The sequence below is a fragment of the Tupaia chinensis genome, unplaced genomic scaffold (genome assembly GCF_000334495.1).
Source record: "Tupaia chinensis unplaced genomic scaffold, TupChi_1.0 Scaffold000111_1, whole genome shotgun sequence".
In the NCBI taxonomy this organism is placed as follows: Eukaryota; Metazoa; Chordata; class Mammalia; order Scandentia; family Tupaiidae; genus Tupaia; species Tupaia belangeri.
The window spans coordinates 394,367-403,385 of record NW_006159575.1 but is presented as its reverse complement, the minus strand read 5'-3'; the positions used below and the strand labels follow the sequence as shown (position 1 = coordinate 403,385).

The window sequence follows — 9,019 nt, the reverse complement described above, 5'->3', positions numbered from 1 at the left end:
GGGTCCAGGACTCGAGCCGCGGTCGACTACGTGGGAGTCCAGCGACATAGCCATTATGCTAACTGCTGATCCCAAATAAAAATAATTCTTAAAAAAAAAAAAACCTTATGCTGGGTCCATGTGTGTGAGTGCCCAAGATACTGAGAGGAGAATGGAAGAGAAGGGATTGTAGCGTGGTCATCCCTCCAGGGGTGATTTCTCACTTTCTGTTTCTCTCTGTCTTTCTCTGTCTCTGGCGAGCACACATGCCCTATAGCGAAAATCTCTCTCTTAAAAAAGAAAAGAAAAGCACACCACAGCGTGGTGTCTGGAAAAACACCAGGCATTGCTTTCTTACTTTCCCTTTCCCTCTCTGCCTCTCTGTGGTCAAATTTATTAAAAAGAAGAAATAAAATTTATTAAAAAGAAAAATACCAGGCACATATGTACGTACACATGCCCAAAATCCCAACTGGATGAAGAGATGGAAGAGAAGATATTGCTGCATGGCTGTGCCCATTAGGAGTTGCTTTCTCTCTCCCTCTGTCTGCCTCTCTATCTCTGGTGTATGCACGCACACCCACCAGGGGCAAAAAAAAAAAAAAAAAAAAAAAAAAAAACAAAAAAATCCTTTCCAACACCAATTTAATGTCAGGTCTTGTGGATTCTACCTACTAAAAAATTTCACATGCATCAGTCTTTTTACATCTTATTGCTTTAACCAGATCCCAGCTTCACCATCTGACTCCTGGACCTAGCTTCCTTATTGGTCTTGCTTTCCCTCCCTAATCCATTCTCCAGTGTGGCTAGACTGAACTTGAAATAACATCTTACCAAGTTTCTGTCCTGCTTAAAACCTTTCTATTTCTTTCAGGACTCTGAAGGACCAAAATCCTCAAGCTATGTAGAAGCCTCTGACCTAGGAGTGCGCCTCATCTGACACCATGCCATCCCCTCTGGTTCACTGCTGCAGCCACTCAGCACTACTTCCCTTACTCAGATGCATCAGGCTCCTCCCCAGCTCTGGGTCTTTACACCGGTTCCTCCTTTAGCTCTGGAAGATAGAAGGATCATCTCCAAGAAAATACAAATCTTTTCATTGTTATTTGCATTATCTGACCTCTATAACTCCTCCTTTAGCTCTGGAAGATAGTAGGATCATCTCCAGAAAAATACAAATCTTCTCATTGTTATTTGCATTATCTGACCTCTATAAACAATAATGACCGAAGCCACAGCTTCATAAATTTAAAACTAGACTATTCTATGTGGACACTTGGGAGGTTATTCAGATCATTTCATTAAACAACCAACAGAAAGGGGGCAGCCAAGCATCAAAAGAAACATCAGTTTAGCTGGTTCACCTGTTGTCTTTGAATTCATTAAATGTTTCATTTCACCTGTTGGAAAAGTAAGATCAAAACTTATCTCTCTTTGGGAACCAGCAGTTAGCGCAATGGCTATGTTGCTGGACTCCCACGTAGTCGACCGCGGTTCGTGTCCCGGACCCGGTGGCTAAAACTCACGCCGGGCGCGTGTGCGTGCGTGCCCAAGATCCCGAGAGGAGAATGGAGGAGAAGGGATTGCGGCGTGACCATCCCCCCTGGGGGGTGATTTCTCGCTTTCTGTCTCTATGTCTCTCTCTGTCTGTCTGGCGAGTGCACGCGCCCTACAGTGAAAATCTCTCCAAAAAAATAAAAAAAAACTTCTCTCTCTTTCAGGTGTGATTTTATTTCCTGTTCTCCTATTTGAACTATCAGATGGGTTTACTCAGATATTTGAAAGATCTGCAACAGTCCTCTCCCTCTTTTATTCAATTCCCATTTATCATTTAGAAATAATCACAAATGGGACTAGCAGTTAGCATAATGGATATGTCGCTGGACTCCCATGTAGTCAACCGTGGTTCGAGTCCTGGACCCGGTGGCTTAAACTCACGCCAGGTGCATGTGCCCAAGATCCTGAGAGAATGGAGGTGAAGGGGTCTCAGCGTGGCCATCCCCCCTGGAGGGTGATTTCTTGATTTCTGTCTCTCTGTCTCTCTCTGTCTTTCTGGAGAGCTGCACGCGCCCTATAGCAAAAACCTCTTAAAAAAAAAAAAAAGAAAAAGGGGCCAGCTGGTGGCGTGGTGGTTAAGGGGCTGGACATTCCCACATGGCCAAACATGGTTCGAGTCCTGGACCTGGTGGCTTGCTATCTCACTTTCCCTCTCTCTCTTCCTCTCTGTATCTATTGCTGGTCAAATTAAAATAAATAAAATTAAATAATTCTTTTAAATTAAAAAAAGAAAGAAAAAGAAGTAATCACACATGTCATTTACAGGTCAGGAAAACTTTCCCTTGTAACTAGTTTTTTTTTAAAGAATTATTTTATTGGGACCAGCAGTTAGCATAATGGCTATGTCGCTGAACTCCCATGTAGTCGACCGCGATTTGAGACCCGGACCTGGTGGCTTAAACTCACACTGGACGCATGTGTGTGTTTGTGCGTGTGTGTGAGACCAAGATCCCAGAAGGAGAAGGGATATTTAACTTTTTTAATAACATTTACTTACTTATTTTAATTTGACCAGAGAGGGACAGGGGGGCAGGGGAGTGAGAAAGCAAGCCGCCAAGTCCAGGACTCGAACTGCATTCAACCACATGGGAGTAGTTTGTTCCTTTTTTATCATTAAATAATATTCTCTGGTATAGATGCATCACAGTTTGGTTAATCATTTGCCCATCAAAGAACAACTGATGTTTTCAGTTATAAATAAAGTATTTACAAACATTCACATAGAAGTTCATATATGGAAATACATTGTCAGGTAGGCGCCGTAGCATAACAATTAAGTGCTGTGCATAAGGAGTCAGATCTCACATAGCTGATGGGGATTCAAATCCCAGCCCCAGCAGCCTGAAAAATATGCCAAGTGCATGTATGTGTGCAGATATGCCCAAAATACTGATAGGATGGAGACATGGAGAAAAAAAAGGATTGTGGTATGATCACACCCCATTTGAGAGGGCTTGTTTTCTCTGTCTCTGTCTCTTGCGCCCATGCCCTTTGGCAATATGAAAAAATACAGTATCATTTCTCTGGGGAAAATCAGTAGATACATAGTGGCTGGGGCATATGGTAGTCACACAGAAGGGTTTTTAAGAAACTGCCAAACCGTTTTCCAGAATAGCTGTATGATTTTACATTCCCACCAGCAACACGTAAGTGATTCCATTTCTTCACATTCTCGCCAACCAATTTGGTGTTGTCATTATCTTCTATTTTAGCTATTCTAGTAGGCATGTAGAGATACCTCATTGTGGTTTTAACTTGCACTTCTCTAACAGCTAATGATGTTGAACATCTTATATGCTTATTTGTCATCTTTATCTTCTTCAGTAAAATCTCTCTTGTCGTTTCTCCATTTTCTGACTAGCTTGCCTTTTTTGCTGTTGAACTTTGAGAGTTGCTTGTGTATTCTAAAGGCTAGTCTTTTTTAAGAATTATTTTATTTAACTTTATTTATTTAATTATTTTTATTTTAATTTGACCAGAGAAGGACAGAGTGAGAGAGAGAAAGTAAGAAAGCAAGCTGCCAGGTCCAGGACTCAAACTGCAGTCAGCCTTGTAGGAGTCCAGCGCCCTTAAACACCACTCTACCTGCCGGCACCAAAAGCTAGTCTTTTCATAGGTATGTTGTTTGAAAATATTTTCTTCTACTCTATGACTCGTCTTTCATCCTCTTACTAAGTTCTTTCATGAAGAAAAAATTTCCATTTCAATGAAGGTCAATTTTGAAATGTTCCCAGTTTTAGATAGTAAGTTTGGTATCAAGCCTGAGAACTTTTAGTCTAACCCTAGATCTCAAATATTTCCTTCTGGAAGTTTTATACTTTCACACTTAAGTCTCTCCTTTTAAAAAATAAAATAATTATTATTTATTTCATTTCATTTATTACTAGACTGCATAAAAATCTTTCTTTTTTTTTGCCTGATGTCTAATTTCAGTATCATTTGCCAAAATGCTATCTTTTCTCCATTGATTATTTTTGCATCTTTCTCAAAAATCTATTGACCAATTTGTGTGGGTCTGTTTCTGGATTCTCTCTTCTGTATCTTTAATCTGTGTGTCTCTCTGTATCAACACTACACATCTTAATTAATGTGGCTATATAGTAAGTGTTGACATCAGATAATAATTATTCTTTTTCAAAACAGTAGCTATTCTTTCTTTGGAGAGGTTTTTGCTATAGGGCACATGCGCTCGCCAGAGAGACAGAGAGAGACAGAGAGACAGAAAGCGAGAAATCCCCCCACCCCCACCCCCAGGAGGGATGGCCACACCGCAATCCCTTCTCCTCCATTCTCCTCTTGGGATCTTGGGCACACACATGCACGGCGTGAGTTTAAGCCACCAGGTCCAGGACTGGAACCGCAGTTGACTGCATGGGAGTCCAATGACATAGCCATTATGCTATCTGCTAGTCCCAACAGTAGCTATTCTTGTTCTTTGTCTCTTATATTCACTTTAGAATAACCTTCTATAGCTGTAAACATTTGGGGATTTTGATAAGAGTTGCACTCAAGGGACTAGCAGGTGGCCTGGTGGTTAAGGCGCTGGACACTCCCATATGGCCGACCATGGTTCGAGTCCCAGACCTGGTGGCTTGCTTTCTCACTTTCTCTCTCTCTCTCTCTCTCTCTCTCTGTGTCTCTCTCTGGTCAAATTAAAATAAATTAATGAATAAATAAAATTAAATAATTATTTTTTAAAAAAAGAGTTGCACTCAATCTATCAAATTGAAAAATGGCATCATCTTTACCATCTTGAGTCTTTCAATCCATGAATACAGTTCTCTCCATTTACTTAGATCTCCTTTGACTTATTTCATTAGCACTCCATAGTTTTTGGCATGTAAATTCTGCACATGTTATGCTAGATTTATACCTAAGTACTTCTTTCCTATTTTTTTTAAGTTATTTCTTTTCATTTGCTATATAGGGCATGTGAGCTCACCAGAGAGAGACAGAGAGAGAGAAAGAACATGAGGAAGCATCCATGGGGGAGATGACCACACTGCAAACTCTTCTCCATTCTCCTCTCGGGATCTTGACCTTGCATGCACATGTACCCAGCATGTTTCCCAAGCTGCTAGGTCTGGGACTTGAACCACAAAATCAGCCATGTAGAAACCAGCTGCCTCAGCCACTATGACACCTTGCTGGCCCCTCCATATTTTTTTTGAGTGATTATAAATGGTACTGTATTTTTAATTTTGGTGATTATGTGTTTTTGCTAGTATGTAGAAATTTAGTATTTGTCTGGTGTTCTGCAACCTTGCTGAACTCGCTTATTAGTTCTACTTTTTTCTTTTTCTTTTCTTTATTTTTGGTAAATTTGTTGGGATTTGTATTTATTCCTCTCTGATCTGCATGTCTTTTATTTCCTTTTCATGATTTATTGCACTGGCTACAATTATAGCAATATGGTGGGGAAGAGCAGTGAGAACACACATCCTTGCTTTCTTCCTGATCCAACCAGGAAAAATCAAGTATACCATCACTGGCTAAAATTACAGCAATATGTTGGGGGAAGAGCAGTGAGAACACACATCCTTGCTTTCTTCCTGATCCAACCAGGAAAAATCAAGTATACCATCGAGTATAATGTTAGATAGAGGTTGTTGGTGCTCTTTATCTATGTTATGTTACATTATACTTAGTCCTGTAAATTATAAAAGAAAATATGGAACCAGCAGTTGGCGTAATGGCTATGTCGCTGGATTTCCATGTAGTCAACCATGGTTTGAGTCCCAGACCCAGTGGCTTAAACTCATGCCAGGCAGGTGCCCAAGATCCCAAAAGGGGAATGGAGGAGAAGGGATTGCAGCATGGCCATCCTGCCCCCCTACCCCATGGGGGTGGTGATTTCTTGCTTTCTATTTGTCTCTCTCTGTCTTTCTGGCGAGCACACGCTCCCTACAGAAAAAATTTCTCAAAAAAAAAAAATGTAATTATAAGAGAAAATAAAACTCTTGGGACCAGCAGATGATGTAATGGTTACATCGTTGGACTCCCATGTAGTTGAACTTCGGTTCAAGTCCCAGACCCGGTGGCTTAAACTTATGCCAGGCACTTGTGCATATGTGCCCAAAATCTCGAGAGGAGAATGAAGGAGAAGGGATTGCGGAGTGGCCATTCTCCTTGTGGGGTGATGTGTTGCTTTCTATCTCTCTGTCTTTCTGGCGAGCACACATGCCTTATAGCATGTGGTTGAGGGTGCTGGATTCCCACATCTCAAAAAATAAAAAAAGAGAGAAAATAAAACTCTTAACACTAATAACAAGAAACTTTATTTTTGTTTAGAATACCTGGATGTCGGGACCAGCAGATGGCATAGTGGTTACATCGCTGGACCTGGCTACTTGAAGCTCACAATGAGCACGTGCATGAGTGTCCAAGATCCTGAAAGGATAATGGAAGAGAAGAGATCATGGCATGGCCATCCCTCCTAGGGGGGTGATTTCTCGCTTTCTGTCTCTCTGTCTGTCCAGTGAGCACACATGGCCTATAGCAAATATCTCTCTCACAGAAAAAAAAGGGGGGAGGGGTGCAGCAGATGGTATGGAGGTTAAGGGCACTGGACTCCCACATGGCTGACTGTGGTTTGAGTCCCTGACCTGGCTGCTTGCTTTCTTACTTTCTCTCTCTCTCATCCTATCCCTCTCTGGTCAAATTAAAATAAAGTTAAATAAAATTATCAGAGAAAAAAAAAGAATTATTTAAATTAAAAAAAAAGAATACCTGGTGTCAATTAACTAATGAATTATACAGTACTATTTAACATTGTAGTATGTAAAGATATTTCAAGAGACTAAGGACTAGTACACCCTGGGCTACAATCTTGGGGAGGATTGGTACATACTGAGCTATATGATTAACATATTCTGGGCTAAGAATATACTTACACAAATGCAGAGAGTAAATTTCTGAGAAAAGTCTAGAATAATAACAAGTTTTTTCTAAACAGCTCATAGAGCAAAAATAATAATAATATTAGAACAGCACTTTAGAGTTGTAGACAGTTTATTTCCATACAATCAAACTGTATGTATCCATTGATTATAGCAGATGACATGAAATAATAAATAATAAAAGGGGACACTTTGACTCCTGATTTGTTCCACGTTCCTCTGACCAAAACATTACAACCAGTAGATTAATCATTGGTTGGTCAGAATGGAGATGTGGTAGATTAAGCATCTGCAGTGTCAGGCTGACAGGTGGCATGCTGGATTCCCACTGGCCAACTGCGGTTTGAGTCCCAGAAAGGGCAGCTTAAAATTCACACCAGGTACATGTGCATGCATACCCAGGATCCCAGGAGAATGGAGGAGAAGGAACTGTGGCATGGCCATCCCCTTTGTGGGGTGATTTCTTGCATTCCCTCTCACTGTCCGTTTCTCTGTCTCTCTCTGGTGAGTGCATGCAAAAAAACATTAAAAGAAAAAAAAAGGAGCCTGCAGTGTGAAGGAGGCACATACTTGGAGCATTTGGTCAGCTTGTGGTATTTTTTGTGAATGAGATCTACAGCTGTCTATTCCTGCTAAAAAGGAAAACAAAACAAAACAAAACAAAAACCTACAGATTTGAATATGAGTGATTTCCCATTTTTTTTATTTTTATTTTTTTTGGGGGGAGAGGGTTTTTTTTATTTGTTTCTGTTTTTATTTATTTTTTTGTTTTTTGTTTTTTTGCTGTAGGGCATGTGCGCTCGCCAGAAAGACAGAGACAGAGAGACAGAAAATGAGAAATCCCCCCCCCAGGGGGGATGGCCATGCCACAATTCCTTCTCCTCCATTCTCCTCTTGGGATCTTGGGCACACACGCACATGCACCTGGCGTGAGTTTAAGCCGCCGGGTCCAGGACTCAAACCATGGTCAACTACATGGTAGTCCAGCAACATAGCCATTATGCTAACTGCTGATCCCTCATTTTAAAAAAAATTTACTGAAAAGGTAATTTACTTCTTCAGTAAAGAAGTTCATTTTCTGTATCCACCAATTAATGAAGACTGTAGAATAGATTAGGACTTTCAGTAAGTACATAAGTGCTAAACCTATTCAAAAGATATAGTCTGAGCCAGCAAGTATTGTAGTGTTTAAGGTGCTGGACTACCATGTGGCCGACTGTGGTTTGATTGCTGGACCTGGTGGCTTGAAACACACCAGTCATGTGTATGTGCATGCCCAAAATCCTGAGAGGAGAATGAAGGGGAAGGGATTGCAACATAGCCATCCACCCTATAGGGATTTCTCACTTTCTCTATATCTCCATCTCTCTCTGTCTCTCTGGTGAATGCATGCAATCTATAGCAAAAAAATTTCTCCCCCTCCCCCCCAAAAAAAATCAGATTTGCCTATATAGTAAGAAAACTTATTGGGTGAAAATTTTCATTTAAAAAAAATTGAGTGTTGGGAGAGTGGTCGGATGGCCCCACTGCGGCGGGGGCGGCCCCCCCAGGGCTGCGCGTGCAAGATCTTCAAAGAACACTTTAAGAAAAGCACATTCTGTGGAAGTTAAAGCTGATCAGAAGCGCAAGCCTACTGATGTGTTTGATTTTCCTGATAATTCTGATATCTCAAGCATCGGGTTGAATGAAAATGACAAATATACAGAACCTTATGAAACCTTTGATCCTCCTTTACATAGCACCGTTATATATGCTGATGATGAAGAACTCCACAAACACTGCAGATCATCTATTCCTACAACACCTCAAGGAAAAGAAAAACAAAGAAGTTTGGACACTTTGGAAAGTGAAGCAAGTGGAAGCAAATCTGTAGAAATCGGTGTGAAAAAGCCAGGAAGAAAACTAGAGTTCATTAGTAATGAATCTGAAAGCACTGAAGAAAGTGATATAAGAAGAAAAGTTAAATCAGCAGAAAAAATAAGTACACAGCATGAAACTATCCCAACTACGGGATCTTCAGAACATTCTGAGAAATCAGCTGAACTGGCCACTGCTAAAGAGACAGGACCCCCTGGTGCCCAGTC

The 9,019-nt window shown here is 40.8% G+C and overlaps 1 pseudogene; it reads left to right on the top strand.

Moving 5' to 3' along the window:
* Positions 1–8,452: 8,452 nt before the first annotated feature.
* The window catches only part of LOC102501899 (centromere protein U pseudogene), a 2,398-nt pseudogene continuing 1,831 nt past the window's right edge, over positions 8,453–9,019 (top strand).